Here is a 16,598-nt window from a genome sequence, read left to right on the forward strand (position 1 = left end):
CATTTGGAACAATCACTACATGGTATTCAGGGAGCTGGGTTTTGGCATAGATGTCCCAGTCCTTGAAGACCCTTTGTCTCAGCAGACCAATGCAAAGTTTGTACAGCTGAAACAATGCTGGATTTCCACGTTGTCAACTTTAGAGGAAAGATATCTTAATGCTCTCTGTTTTTAAACCCACCGACCTAATGGATAAGGCATCATCCTTTAGAGTTGGGGAGTGTAGGTTCAGGCTCTCAATGGGTTAATTGTGCTCCCTAGAGTAACATGCACTTTTGAATACTGATCAGCTCAGATCCATGTGGACTAGCAACAAATGTTCAAATTGGTTGCTCATCTATACTGTAAGTATTGGAACTGGGCATCTAGGGTCACTGCTTTATAAGCCCCTTTCTTTGCTAAAACCAGTTAGAACTATTGTTGATACTTGGGGGCTCCTCTTCAAGGACTCTCCTATTTTATCAACCATGTTCCAGATCCAGTATTTCCAGTTAAGCCACATGCCAAGCCCATTAGTCCAATCAAACATACCATCTATCAAGGCCTTCCTAAAACAGCTAAACAATGGCACTTTCCACAGACTGTAAATATATGTAAGCCAAGCAACCAAGCTAATTTAATTCTTTATGAATACCTAACTAAGCCTACAGATTCAGCAACAACATGTGCAGAAGTACCGACTAGTGCCACCGTGCAGTTGTACCCTGCTAAAGCATGTGCACAAAGAGATGTATGTGATCATCTGACTATGGATGTGCACTGGATTCCTGAGGAGTAGCCTGGACTTCCACTTGGATTGATGTCACTTTTTACATGCGTCAGGCCTCTGATACCTTAAATATTTGATACTTTATAACAACTGTCCTTTTGGAGAAAAGAAGTTGTTGCTGATGTTGTGGAAGTCCAATCCTGTCGGTGTTTGGGATTCAGCTGGAGCTGGTAAGGTGGTGGTGTCACCTGGATCCCTCTCTCTGGCCTAGTCTGCTCAAGACATTCCTCAGTTTTAAAACTAAGAAGGGCCAGAGTCCAAGGATTTGGGGTGGGGAGGTAGCCATGATGATGAAGTTTGTCCCAGTAGCCTTTGCCTGTTCTTTTGTCTTTTCTCCTTCAAAGTATCTTTTCCAAGGACCCAGAAAGAGCATGATGGGTGGAATATTTAATAATTTCATTATTTTGTCTTCTATTTAATCCTAATTTCCAATGCATCAATTAATTGGTAGAGCAATATTATGCAAGAATTTTTTTGTTTAGCCTAATTTGCTTTCTCCTTTTCTTTCCTCTTTCCAACCAACATTTTTATGGATGATTATGACATTCTATGAACTTCCATATACTTGTACAGTTGAGCTCACAATAAGTGCAAATTTGTATGCCTAATGATTACAGCACCCAAAATCCCAACAAATCAGTGGAATCTGCAAATGTTTAACAAATCTTGAACAGGCTCTAGGTACAAAGTATCTTTAGTCTCCTAGTTTCTGTTGATTTCAGTAGAAGCTAGGTGCTTAAACACCTTTGTGGATCTTAATGCTATCTGCCTCACAGAGCTGGAAGGAACCTGCAGAGGTCATCAAGTCCAGTCACCTGTATGTGCAGCAGGACTGTAGCCAGACAGCCAGCCCCCTCTCAGACCAGCATTGCTGGGAAAACAAGGGAGCCAAGACAACAGGGCACTTAACGTAAATTCCAGCACAGCCTTTGAGGCTGTGAGAAAGCACAGGTGCTGCTACAATGTGCCTCTGGGAACATATGCAACGATTAGGCTCACAGCAGACAGAGGAGCTGTGATGGACATGGCTCTTAGCCCCTACTAATAACTTGATGCACACACACTAACATCCCAGGTGGGAAATATTTACCCTAATAAAAGGAATGTCCAGTAGTCGAAACTTATTGTTCCTCTCCCTTGCAAGTGTAAATTAAGTTCACACTACTCTTGCAAGAGCTGGCGTCACCCAGACAGACCAGCCCCAATTTGGCATAAGAAAGGAGAAAGAGAATACAGGACTACAGAGGTATAAGTATGGGACCAACAGCACCATAATTTTTGAGTGATTTTCACTATCTATCTGCTGGTCAGATAAGTGACAGCCTCCCAAGGCTTCTGCAGCAAAAGGGGTCCCTAAGCCTTGTCCCTTATTCGTCTTTCCACGGAATTGAGTGACCGATCCTGGCTTGGCACCACTGGAATCGAGAGATGCAAGGAGGGTAAGAAGCGCCCACACCTGATCTCCTATCTTTAGCGTACACATATTTTGAAATAGAGCTCTATACTTTGTTTGTTTGTTTTTCTCTTCTTTGGGATCGTGGCTTCAGTTTTGTAACTTGTTTGTTTGTGTAACATCTATACATTTAAATAAGTAGGCACTAGCAATTTTGTAACCACATGATTAGAATCTAGTTTAATAAATTTTGGTGACCGTTTATGCACAAGCCTGACTGTTGTTTCCCTGGGTTACTGTAAAGCAGCCAACACAATCAAAGGACCTCAGCCATTTTTGGCTATAAAGCCTGGCCATTAGGTGAGAGTACTAAGAGCCTAGCGTTAAGTTGTGCCGCCTCCACGGGGCAAACTCTTGGGGTGCCTGTCAGTCAATCCTGACTGCCCGCCGCGAAGGGACAGTGAGTCCTAGCCGTTGAAGTCACGGATGGTGTGAAATGGGCATAGCTGGCACCTCACCAAACATCCTTGGCCATCGGCTAACAAGGACCTGTGTTACCAGCCCTAACTCAAGTTTTTTTAAGCGTATTTGTCCCAGATCCTTAATCAGCATCCTCAAGGCTGGAGCTCACAACCCTGGGTGTAAGGGGGAGGGGGGGAAGGTTAATGTTCAAGCCACTGAGCTAATCTGGAAGTACAAAATGAAAGGTCTATTGTCAAAATTCAACCACTAAATCTACTAGTGCTACTGTGAACAGCAACAAGAACCATATACTATGCTGAACAATGTTTTTACTGAAGAGGAGAAAAACACTTTCAGTTAATACCTAATATAAACTGAGACAGTTCTGCTTGCGTTCATGTTACAATAAGGGAAGTGCTTGACCAATTCCTGGGATTTCCTTATTTTTTTCAGAAGGATTCTAGCTATGTAGATATGGATGAGAAGGAACATTAACTTAGAGGGCACATCACCTTTGTGTAAGACAACACACAAGATTCATAGAGCACATAATGGTGCCTCACCTCACCCATAGGATAAAGCACAGTGTTTTAGCTAGTCCATTGAGGCATAAACATTGGAAAGGGTAAAGCCAAGACATTCCAATTAAAAACTTAATTGTTCGTGTTGACAATGACTTTTCTTCAGAGGGTATGAAAGCTGTACCCTACATACTTCATGTTGCTAGACACAGGTATGGGCATTCAGAGGTAGCAGATCTACCTCTTCTGGGAAAGGAACAGCTTGAAATCCTTTGTTTGTTTGCAATTGGGAGGGAAAGAGAAATTGAAAGCAAATTTCATAAACATAATTATTAATATAGCTTCCATACGTGTTTTAAAAGAGTACGGTAGCCTCATAAAAGGGACTGCCTGGAGGGAGAGGATTAGGGTCCTCAACAGAAATCTCTAGCGGTTGTGTGTGAGTGCTAGATCCTACCAAGCTCTTTCTGGAGTAGACATTATGCCAGCATGTGGATGGCAGCAGTTAGCATGTTAGAAGTGTGACCCTCTATGTTCTGGGAATAGTATGGATTTCCTGGGCTGCTGGCCACTGGGAGAGAGGAGGTGGCACTTAGTCTCATGGGTTTCCCCTCCCCTTAACTAACCACAGACCAGCTCTGAAGATTGCACAGTTCCCATTGTAGGCAGGGGAGAGGGATTTCCACAGACAAAGTCTTCTCACACAAACCTCGCTCACAAGACACAGGAAACTAAAGACATGGACCATAGGTCTATTCTCAGAAAGCTGGGGCCAGAATGAACATTTTTTCAGTTAATTTACAGGAGAGAGGCAGAAGCTGTACCTAAAAGCCAATACAACAAGACCAGACCATGCTTCCATTACACACTGCCTTAATGGCATGTGTGGATGCACAGTAACTAGGGGTACCGCTATACTTACAGGAAGATCAACAATCTGGAGGTTTATCTTTTGGGTTTCAATTTAACACATCCAGTAGGGACATGCTGAATTGAATGTTCGGGGCATCCCCTTGACCCCAGTATGCCTTGCAGTCACAAGGAGTAAAGGAAGTTGAAGGATGGTAGGGAAAGCATCAACTCCAGCTACTCTATTCTCATGACTAGATGTGCATATCTTAGCTCAGCTTTCTCCCCTATTGTAGACCTGCCTAGCTGCTGTAATGAAGACCCGATATTAAAGGTGCACAATCCACATATAAGAATTTTTCTATACCTTGTGACTTTGTCTATCCTTGGGAGACCAATATGTGACACTATACACTCCATCACTTCTAGTTTCCCTCCACTACTTTTAGGCATATGTTAGTGTCTGTGCAGATGACTGGGATTTTTAGCACATGTACAGTGCCATCCACTGTTCTGCAAAATTTCTTTTTCCTCTCTGTTTTCTCTCTCTTGCTCGCACCACCTGCCCAGTAACTGGGTTAAACTTCAAAATGGGAGACCTAGAGCTAGCAGCTATAAAAGGGAAATTTTCACAATCCATGGCTACGTCTACACGTGAAGCCAACATCGAAATAGGCTATTTCGATGAATAACATCTACACGTCCTCCAGGGCTGGCAACGTCGACGTTCAACTTCGACATTGCGCGGCACCACATCGAAATAGGCGCTGCGAGGGAACGTCTACACGCCAAAGTAGCACACATCGAAATAAGGGTGCCAGGCACAGCTGCAGACAGGGTCACAGGGCGGACTCAACAGCAAGCCGCTCCCTTAAAGGGCCCCTCCCACACACAGTTGCACTAAACAACACAAGATACACAGAGCCGACAACTGGTTGCAGACCCTGTGCCTGCAGCATGGATCCCCAGCTGCCGCAGCAGCAGCCAGAAGCCCTGGGCTAAGGGCTGCTGCCCACGGTGACCATAGAGCCCCGCAGGGGCTGGAGAGAGAGCATCTCTCAACCCCCCAGCTGATAGCCGCCATGGAGGACCCAGCAATTTCGACGTTGCGGGACGCGGATCGTCTACACGGTCCCTACTTCGACGTTGAACGTCGAAGTAGGGTGCTATTCCGATCCCCTCATGAGGTTAGCGACTTCGACGTCTTGCCGCCTAACGTCGAAGTTAACTTCGAAATAGCGCCCGACGCGTGTAGCCGCAACGGGAGCTATTTCGAAGTTAGTGCCGCTACTTCGAAGTAGCGTGCACGTGTAGACACAGCTCATGAGTGATTTAAGGTCCTAAATCCCATTTTCATAAGAGACTTAGGCATGGCCTTTTTAATGGTACCTTGGTGCATAAGATGCAGATAGGTACATAGTATTTTCAAAAGCTTCAAGCCACCTGACTCCCATCAGTGTATGTGGATTTTTGGCTTGTTTTTTTCTAAAAATCCAACAAAGCCTCTACCTGCATCTTGAGATGTCTAAACACCTTTAAAAATCCAGGCATTAGGAGTATATATCAGTCCTGAAAATAAGCCCTAGGATCCAAAGCTATTCAGATACTTTTGACAATTTTACTCATTGTCCTTAAGTGGAGATTTTGAGTTGTTTTCAGTTTGATTCTTTGTTAGTGAATGGGGAGACCTATAGTTATTTGTAATTGTTTTAAAAATATAACAGGCATATGACTGGTTTTTAGCAGCGGAAATCATCCAGGGTTCTAAATGTACCTTGAAGATATTTAAATAAATTAAATAATCAATTACTGAAAGCCACATGCTATTTACAATATTATTACAAGTTGATCTGTGCATTTGCCTATATGCTATCTTGAGTCCTTTCATTGTAGTTGTGTGGTTACCAAGTGTTTGATTTTTAATATGAACACATCCCAAGCTTCAGGACGTGACACAAATGTAGAAAGCACTACACAAAAGTAACAGCAGATGGCAATGTTCACTCACAGTTCATAGACTCATTGCACGTTCATATTTATGAATAAAATTAATTAATTAAATGAATGAGTGGCTTATAAATTTGTACAACATAATTAGTTCTGCTGTATTCTGTTCATCCTTTGTACAGTAACCTCTTTCACATCCAGCAGCCCCAGGACCAGAGGTTGCCAGATATTTGAATATTCTGGGTAATAGAGAGGCATACCTAGCAATGCACAACACTAGTGAAAAAAACAAAATTAGATATTAAAAAACAAACTAAAATATATGCAAAATACTTTATTTACCAACAACAGCAGTACTGTACACTGTAAACTTATACTGTGTTTGCTGTATTTATTTGTATTTATTTTCGCTATACTGTATTTATTGAAAACATAACTAAAATTTATTTATAGTTAAAATGCCAGTCGTTTGAGAGTTCTGGATGACAGAATGCTGAATATGAAAGGGTTTACCGTATAACAAGTTAACAGCAGTGTTTATTCATGCTTATGTAGTGTCAGACTAACCAGCATCAACCATGCAGGCTATTTTATGTAGGAACTATCTCATAAAATTTATGAGATAAACTTGACATTGGAAGAAATCAAAGTCACTTTTCTAAAATGTACTGTGCTATTATGTTTTTAGGAAAAGCAAAGTAAATTTCCTTAGCTTCCACTTGCATATTACAGTGTGAAAGGTGCTATGAAAAAAGAAGTGTGATCAAAGTCAAAAGGTATCATGATTCATGTCCTATCACACAACTGCTTCTAATTCAGAAACTGTCCTTGAATGGAACAGGATAGAAGCAGTCAGCAAGTATGCAAAATCTGCAGTTGTACCACATGGACTTATCTGCAGAAGGGAGTCACAGGCTATGTCTACACTATGAGTTAAAATCATTTTTATTAAAATCGATTTATTAACATTAGGTTTTATCAGTTAGATTTTGAGCATCCTCACCTTCCCACAGGCTCCTCATAAAATCGATTTATTGCTGCCACACACAAGTCACCAATATCAAATGTTGCAGCAGTGTACTGTGGGAATCTATCCCACAGTTCCCTGAGCCCCGTAGCATTCTGGCTATTTTCACTGGTGCAGCACTGGGAAAAAATGCCCTACAAGTGACTGTGGGTGTCTGATGACATCTCCCTATATTTTATTTCCCACATTTCGTTGCCCTCATTCCCCTGCCATGTTAACCAAACCTCCCAAAATTGTGACAGACAAGGGAGACTTTCCCTGGGTGGATAAAAGACCCCTTGACGATAGCCAGCCCCTCAAAATCATGTCCACTGAGGGAAACTTCCCCCCTCAGATGGATAAAAGACCCCCAACTATATCCAGCCCCCAAAAATCATGACCACCAATGGAAACTTCTCCCAGGTGGCTAAAAGACCCACAACTATAGCCAGCCCCCTGGCCTTTGGATAAAGCCCATGCAAAAATTTTGCTCTGAAAGAACAACCACTCTTGTGACAAAGTATTTTCTTCTGTTGACCGAAAAGAAGTTTCTCGTCCTATCACACAAGCATGACCCCCACCCATAGCCTAGCAGTGTGCCAGCATGCAGTGGCTGGCACCAGGGAGTTCAGAAAAAAATGCAGCTAACAGAAGTAGGCACAGAACCAGAGACCCCCTAGCTGTACTAATAATAAAGAAAAAGAAAGAAGATTTTGAGCCTCTCATGACCCTACAGCAATGGATTTCCAGGTGCTGAATCGAAATGGTCTTCCTGTTGCCTATTTCCTCCGTACCTGACAGCAGTGGAGATGGAGGAGGCCAGAGTGGAGAACTGTGGGGCACATACTGGACATCTCTGGAGGCTAGTGAATTTGATTTAAGACCTGGTGCTTCCTCACTACCCTTCATTCAGAATTTTAAATTCAAACTGAACGCTACACTTGTCAGGTTACCACAATATTTGGGTATCAATATTATATCAATTTTAGTGCACCTTAATCGAGCTTATGGAATTTACAGTGAAGACAGGCTCTTGCTAAAATCGAGCTAAATGACTTAAAGTCAATATTATCACACCATGTAGACATAGCCACAGAGTAACCACATCACCACAGGAGGGCTTCAATGTCATGCTTTTTATTTGACATGTACGAGATGCTTGTGGGAGCTGCTGTCCCTGGTACTGATAAATCAAAGAGATTCCTGGTTGCCAGCTCTCCCCAGCGTAATTCTATAGGGGTAAGGATTCAGAGGGTTTTCAAAAAGATGCAGTTCAGAAGGCTTCTAGCTCTAATCATCTACTGTTACAGAAAAAAAGTCACAGTTGAAAAGGAGGTTGTTTGATTCAATCCAATAACAAAAAAGGTTTAAAGTTAAAGTGAGACAACCATTGAGATTATGGAGCATAGAGTTCTTTCTCACTTTATTTCTAATGTCTCCTTCTATGTGTTTGCCAGCCTCTGTGTAAAGTCCTGTGCACACACAAACTTTGTATTCACATATAATTTGTGATCAATGCACATGGGCCAAAGATACCCTCAGATTTGCAGGGCTTTGCTTCTGTCATTCCTCCTAAATTACACACCATCTTGCTGAACACGGCTACCTCACTGTTACCTCTCTCTAAAGTTAAAATTAAACCCAGTAGCACCATTCCTTCTGAGAGTGCTTGATCACTTGATGGAAACAACTGTTTATACCCTTTGCTATGTTTATGCCAGAGTGCAGCAGAACACTAGCTGTTACTTACTAGTTCCAGCTGCATTGCTGGTGTCCCCAAGCACTCTAAGTATTAATTAGGTGCTAAAAGTGATGGGATGGGTTTAATATTCATGGGGGCTTAAAATAGTGCATCTGAGGTTATTTTTATTGATGTTTACTTCCCAGCCATGAGTTCTAGAATATTTTAAAATGAGATTATCACATGAATCTCAGAGTGAAGACTTATAGAAAGGCTCAAAGGCTATGTCTGTGCTACAAGATAAATTTGAATTTTTAATATATATTTTGTAACACTGGATTTTATAAATTCAAATTGGACTATCCTCACCTACCCACATGCTCCTCACAGTCGACTTTTTGCTGCCACACTCAGGCTGTGTCTACACTATGAGATAATTTAAGGCCGTTAGCTTGATATTACCAGGTGACTATCTTCAGTGAAAATACCATTAGCTCGATATTGGGTGCACTAATCTCGAGATTACAAAACCGCAGTTACCTGATGGTTATAGCGTCAAGGTCAACTTGAGAAGTTTGATTAAAGTCCAGCATGGAAGAATCACATCCTAAAATCGAATTTATTAGCCTCCACAAGTGTCCCCTATCTATCCCACATATCTGTGTGTCCTGCACCTAGCTCCCAGGTCCCCACTACTAGTGGGAGCTGGGAAACTGACCATGTTGCTGTACACCTGTGGCAAGAGCCAGGCACTCCATGGCCAAGCAGCTCAAGCTGTCACAGGGCTGGGTACCCTGTGGCCAAGCTACTCCAGCTATGCACAGGGCCAGGCACCCTGCAGCTAGGCTGCTCGAGCTGCCATGGGACAGGCACCCCATCACTGGGTGGCCCATGCCAACTCAGGGCTAGGCACCTCACCGCCATGCTGCTGGAGCCATGAATGGGGCCAGATGCCCATGGGCAGGCTTCCACCTTGCAGGTACCCTTAGCCACCCGCAACCAGGTGTCCCCAGCCAGAGGGCTTCAGCAGCTTTTCCACAGGACCTGGTGAGTGGCAGCGGTCTGAGTTTTAAGAGGTTTTTTTTTGGGATGAGGAAGGTGTTGAGGTGTTTGGGGGGTTGTTTTCAGGAGGTTGGCTTTTGGGGGGAAAGTTGGGGTGGAACTGAGGTCGGGGGAGCCTGTGGAGAGCAGGAGTAAACCCTCTCATTTAAGGGACTATGGGGAAGAACAGACAGCCCTATTAGTCTGGTAAATGGAGGGTTTACTGTACCAGTGGGATCTGGGAAATTACCAGGGCTGCTGCGCTGTCCGTTTCCTGGATCCCTCAAGCTGCTGGACCTGGGAAACTAGCAGCGCTGCTGCTCCCGGCTCAGAATGAAGGATTGAAGGAATCGTGGGATAGGTTCCCACAGTGCACTGCTGCAGCAGTGGATGGTTGGTGATTTCAGTGTGGAAGCAATATGTCAAATTTGTTGTGAGCCTGTGGGAAGTGAGGATACTCAAAATTGAATTTAGAAAAACTGCCATTATAAAATCGATTTTAATAAATTAAAATTTATTTCGTAGTGTACACATAGCCTCCATCAGCAAACATTGACTGTTACAGCAGTGCATTGTGGGAACCTGTCCCACACTTCCCTTATCTCCATAGCATTCTGGGTATGTTCATTCACATTTGACATCATCTTCCCACATTTCATTGCTTTCATTCACCTCTAGTGGTAAACAAACATCCATTTTTCCAATCAGAAGGAAGGAAAAGTAGGGCATCAACAAAAATGGCAGAGTTAACAGAAATCTTTTTCTTCTGTAACTGAATTATAAAAATCAGCTAGTGTGTGTCTTCTCAGCTGGCCACCCTCTGATTGTCCCTGCTCCCTGGATTGCGTGTGATCCCTACAAATAACACAGGGACAATGAAAAGGGTCAGTAGTGAAGTTTTTGAAAAAAGAGAGTTGCTGAGGGGAGGGTATTCTGCTTCCCAGTTTGTTATACAGATTCTGTGCATAGTCTGTATTCTCAACTGGCCCTCCACCCACTCTTCCCAGAATGAAGGGGTGCCACGTTGGAAGAAAGAGGATAGAAAAGGCGTGGGATAAAATATTTTTGTCTTCTCTTCTCACTACACAGAAATTTCCATCATGGCGAATGGCAGCAATGCCCCAAAAATCTTAGCAAGAGGGGAGACTAGCCCCCCGCCCCCAGTTCCTTGTTAGGTGAGAGTATGGGGGGTTTCAGAGGGGAGTCAGTAGAAGTAGCCCCCCCGTGGCAGAAAGGCTGCAAAAATCTTAGCTGCTGGGGGACACTTCCCCCTGGTGTCTGCAAGCCCCCAAAATTCTTTCCCACCCTTGAAGCCCTAAGTTCATGAAAGCCGAAATACGGTGCTGCCTGGTAGCATGGTCAGCACATCCTTTTACTGGGTCAGGGGCTACCCACATGATGTAGTTGAGCACAGGAAACAGCCTAACTGTGTGTGCCTGTGGGGGAGGGAGGGGAGTGTGCACAAATGTAAACTGCTGAGAAGAAATTTCTTGGCATCTTATGCAAGCACAACCCCCCACAACAGCCTTGCTGCCATGTGGTGTGGTAGGGTAGTGGCTGGCAACAGGCAATGCAGAAAAAGATAACAAGTGCAAAGTCAGAACCAAGAACCCCATGCAGGGGCTATTTGTAATGGGTAGATGTGCTCACAGTGCTAATTGCAAAGAAAGAAAGACATTTCTCAGGCTCTTAGACAAACATGACCCCACAGCCACAGCTTCTTAGTCCCTATTTGAAATTCAGGGTCTGCCCGTTACCTAATTCCTGTGCGCCTGGAGAGCAGCGCCAGAGTGTGGCATTATGGGTTATGCACAGGACATCTCTGGAAGCTAATTAATTTGATTTTAAGACATGGCGCTCACACACTGGCCTTTATTCAAACTTTTAAATTCGAATTTGCCATTACATCCAGCCATTCCAGTGATATTATGATATCAATATTAGTGCTCCCTAAATTGAGCTGATGGTATTTACAGTGAAGACAGTCATGTGGTAATATCAAGCTAAATGCCTTAAATTTGAATTTATCTCAGAATGTAAACATAGCCCAAGAATCAAAAGGCTGGCCAAAGAGTTTGCTAATGTACTAGTTGGCATCAGAGCTTTTTTAAAAAGACATATCCATCACATACAAAATTCTAACCTTCTGAAATTTCCTTTTATCCTAAATGAAAGTCTGAATTTCAAAATCTACTGCAGAATGAAAATTCCTATGTATATGTTTGAAACATCTAAATGATCTTATTGAAATGTTTCATTTTACTGTCAGTGTTACAGTACAGTATAAAATATTGCCTATAGTAGAAATATATATATATAAATATAGTAACTGTAAAACAATTGAAAAGTTTAAAGGAAAATACAAACAAAATGAAACCAAATTCAAAACAAGTTCCTTTTCAATTCTATTACAAAATTTCTGTTGTAAATTTCATCAAAATTGACCTGATCCTTTGAATTAAACAAAACACTATTTTCTGATAAACCATTTTTCCATCTAGAAATTTTCAACAAGCTTTTGGTATCTAGAATATGACTCATCACCTAAGCTTGTGTACTACACAGTAAACTTGTCCTAAACTGTGTAGCCATATTGTACTTTGTTTCTGGCAATTTCACATAGATTAAAATACTGAACTGTGAAAATGAATAGCACAGGCAGTAGCATATTTTATTATAACTTTTAATTGGCTACCTAAGTTTATCTTGCCTTTCAGTTTTTAATGTGCTGCTGAATGGTGCAACATGGAAAATACTGAGGGGGTAGTTTTGAAATGACCTTGAACAGGTTGATCTTCCATGGTAGTGTGGCTCTAGCCACAGGTCATCAGAAATGGATGTTTCTCAGACCTGAAGAAAAGCTCTGTGTAGCTTGAAAGTTTCTCTCTTTCACCAGCTGAAGTTGGTCTATTGGAATTTTTTTACCTTATTCACCTTGTTGGTGTCATTATGGCTGCACCTACACTTGGCCAAAATTTCAAAAGGGCCATGCTAATGGCCAAATCAGAGAATACTAATGAAGTGCTGAAATGAATATTCAGCACCTCATTAGCATGCTGCCAGCCTCACGCAGCTCATCAAAAGAACCTGGCAGACTTCGAAATCCCTTTTTCTTATCAGGGGCCCTTTCAAAATTCTGGTCAAGTGTAAACATAGCCTATAACACACAGACTGGCAGGTACAATTATGTCAAAAACAGACAACTGAAAATAGTCGTAATTGTTCTATGACCCCATTGGGGTTAAGCAAACATGGTCCTTTGTTACCTGCATAAATGTCTTTATCCCTTCCACACTTCAGTGACACAGATGTCAGTAACAAATTCCTAGGACTCAAGGACACCCACCCTTACCCATTTCCTAGGGTTCAGCAGGATTTTTGCCACTGAAAAAGCCTTATACAGTAATATTTATATTCTCTATTTACTGACAATTACCAAGAAAGCCAAACACGTGCTAAGTACACACTGTCATGCTCACCAATCCTGATAACAACAGGCAGACTTCCGCTGTTGGCCAGATGAAGTAAATCTCTGAATGCTGGTTGGTGCACCTCACAGTCATGCAGAGGAATTCTGGCAACTCTGGTCTTAGGTTGTGTCTTGGAGGTGAGTTATTCTTCCAGGTCTTTTCCTTCTTCCTTCCTTCTTGGACCCCAGTATATGTAGTGAAACTTGAGTCCTGCTTACCTATACCTCGACCAATTATTTTAGTATAATTTTGCTAACTAATCATAACCTACTGTAACAGAATTACCTAACCAATCATATCCCACCACCTTAGTTGATTTACATCTAGCAAAAGTAATTATACATTAGACAGAAACACTTATAATCCATAGAGAGATCATACAGACAACCAGTAGGAAAGCAAGGATACTCATCATAGAATGAGGATTCCACAACTTCAGCTATTGATAAATAGTTTCTTGCCAGCCAAAATGTTGTTAATTAAGTTTTCTCTACCCATTTAAGATCTGTTTCTTCACTTGCTGACAGTGGGTGTCATTGGGACAGGTCTCCTTCTTAACTGCCTGGTGTGGCATTATTGTAAACCTGGGTGATTGCAGCATAGAATTTCTGTTTTGTTTTGTTTTTTTAAAATAGGCCTGAGACTAGGGTTATATTTAGCCTGCACATGCAGAAGCAGAGTAAAGTGAAGGGAAAAATAAAGTAAACCATACATAAGTCCTTAGGACAATGTTTTGTCTCGGTATCCATAGAACATAGCCGAGCTGATAAAGTAAATCAGAGGCAGTTTGTGGCCCTGAAGAGTCCAAATTACTAAAAATGAAATGAAAGTGGTGCATACTATATTAAGCACTCATGCTGAATGTTCTAAGCAGCCAACATTACTGTAAAAGGCAGGGCTGGCACACAGCAGCCCATAATTCTCAGCTTGCCTGCTGAAAAATGCCTTAACCACTGATACAAGAAAATATAAGAATGTCGTACTGGGTCAGACCAAAGGTCACAGAGTCATAGAACCTTTGAACTGGAATTGACTTCAATAGGTCATCGAATCCAGTGCCCTGCCCTCATGGCAGGACCAAGCACTGTCTAGATCATCCCTGAGAGATGTCCATCTAACCTGCTCTTAAATATCTCCAGTTATGGAAATTCCACAATCCCCTTAGGTAATTTATTCTAGTGTCTAACTACCCTGACTTTTAGGGAGTTTTTCCTAATGTCCAACCTAAACCTCTCTTGCTGTAGTTAAAGTCCATTGCTCCTTGTCCTATGCTCAGAGGCCAAGAAGAAAAAAATTTTTCCCTCCTCCTTGTAACCCTTTTAGGTACATAAGAACATAAGAACATAAGAACGGCCATACTGGGTCAGACCAAAGGTCCATCAAGCCCAGCATCCCATCTGCCGACGGTGGCCAATGCCAGGTGCCCCAGAGAAGGAGAACAGAAGACAATGATCAAGTGATTTATCTCCTGCCATCCATCTCCTGCCCTTGTTATGAAGGCTAGGGCACCATACTTTATCCCTGGCTAATAGCCATTTATGGACCTAACCTGCAAAAATTTATCAAGCTCTTTTTTAAACCCTAATAGAGTCCTGGCCTTCACAGCCTCCTCAGGCAAGGAGTTCCACAGGTTGACTGTGCGCTGTGTGAAGAAAAATTTCCTTTTATTAGTTTTGAACCTACTACCCATCAGTTTCATTTGGTGTCCCCTAGTTCTTGTATTATGGGAAAAGGTAAATAATTTTTCTATATTCACTTTCTCCACACCATTCATGATTTTATATACCTCTATCATATCGCCCCTCAATCGCCTTTTTTCCAAACTGAAAAGTCCCAGTCTCTCTAGCCTCTCCCCATATGGGACCCTTTCCAAGCCCCTAATCATCTTAGTCGCCCTTTTCTGAACTTTTTCTAATGCCAATATATCTTTTTTGAGGTGAGGAGACCACATCTGCACGCAGTACTCGAGATGTGGGCGTACCATAGTTTTATATAGGGGAAGTATGATCTCTTTTGTCTTATTATCGATCCCTTTTTTAATAATTCCTAACATCCTATTTGCCTTACTAACTGCCGCTGCACACTGCGTGGATGTCTTCAGAGAACTATCCACTATAACTCCAAGATCCCTTTCCTGATCTGTCGTAGCTAAATTTGACCCCATCATGTAGTACGTGTAATTTGGGTTATTTTTTCCAACATGCATTACCTTACACTTACCCACATTAAATTTCATTTGCCATTTTGCTGCCCAATCACTCAGTTTGCTGAGATCTTTTTGTAGTTCTTCACAATCCCTTTTGCTTTTGACTGTCCTGAACAACTTGGTGTCATCTGCAAACTTTGCCACCTCACTGCTTACCTCATTTTCTAGATCATTGATGAACAAGTTGAACAGGATCGGTCCCAGGACTGAGCCCTGGGGAACACCACTAGTTACCCCCCTCCATTGTGAAAATTTACCATTTATTCCAACCCTTTGTTTTCTGTCTTTTAACCAATTCCCGATCCATGAAAGGACCTTTCCTCCTATCCCATGACCACCTAATTTACATAAAAGCCTTTGGTGTGGGACCGTGTCAAAGGCTTTCTGGAAATCTAGGTATATTATGTCCACTGGGTGCCCCTTGTCCGCATGTTTATTAACCCCTTCAAAGAATTCTAATAGATTAGACAGACACGACTTCCCTCTGCAGAAACCATGCTGACTTTTGCCCAACAATTTGTGCTCTTCTATGTGCCTTGCAATTTTACTCTTTACTAGTGTTTCTACTAATTTGCCTGGTACTGATGTTAAACTTATCGGTCTATAATTGCCAGGATCTCCTCTAGAGCCTTTTTTAAATATTGGTGTTATATTGGCCGTCTTCCAGTCATTTGGTACCAAAGTGGATTTAAAGGATAGGTTACAAACCACTGTTAATAACTCCGCAATTTCACATTTGAGTTCTTTCAGAACTCTTGGGTGAATGCCGTCTGGTCCTGGAGACTTGTTACTATTCAGCTTATCAATTAATTCCAAAACCTCCTCTAATGTCACTTCAATCTGAGTGAGTTCCTCAGATTTGTCGCCTAAAAAGGCTGGCTCAGATTTAGGAACCTCTGTAACATCTTCAGCCGTGAAGACTGAAGCAAAGAAATCATTTAATCGCTCCGCAATGGCACTGTCTTCCTTGATCGCTCCTTTTATATCTTTATCATCCAAGGGCCCCACTGCTTTTTTAGCAGGCTTCCTGCTTCTAATGTATTTAAAAAACATTTTACTATTGTTTTTTGAATTTTTGGCTAGCTGTTCCTCAAACTCTTTTTTGGCTTTTCTTACTACATTATGACAGTTAATTTGGGAGTGTTTATGTTCCTTTCTATTTTCCTCACTAGGATTTGACTTCCACTTTTTAAAAGCTGCCCTTTTCTCTCTCACTGCCTTTTTAACATGGCTGTTTAGCCATGGTGGTTCTT

This window comes from Carettochelys insculpta, chromosome 2, assembly GCF_033958435.1.
Source record: "Carettochelys insculpta isolate YL-2023 chromosome 2, ASM3395843v1, whole genome shotgun sequence".
NCBI classification, from domain to species: domain Eukaryota; kingdom Metazoa; phylum Chordata; order Testudines; family Carettochelyidae; genus Carettochelys; species Carettochelys insculpta.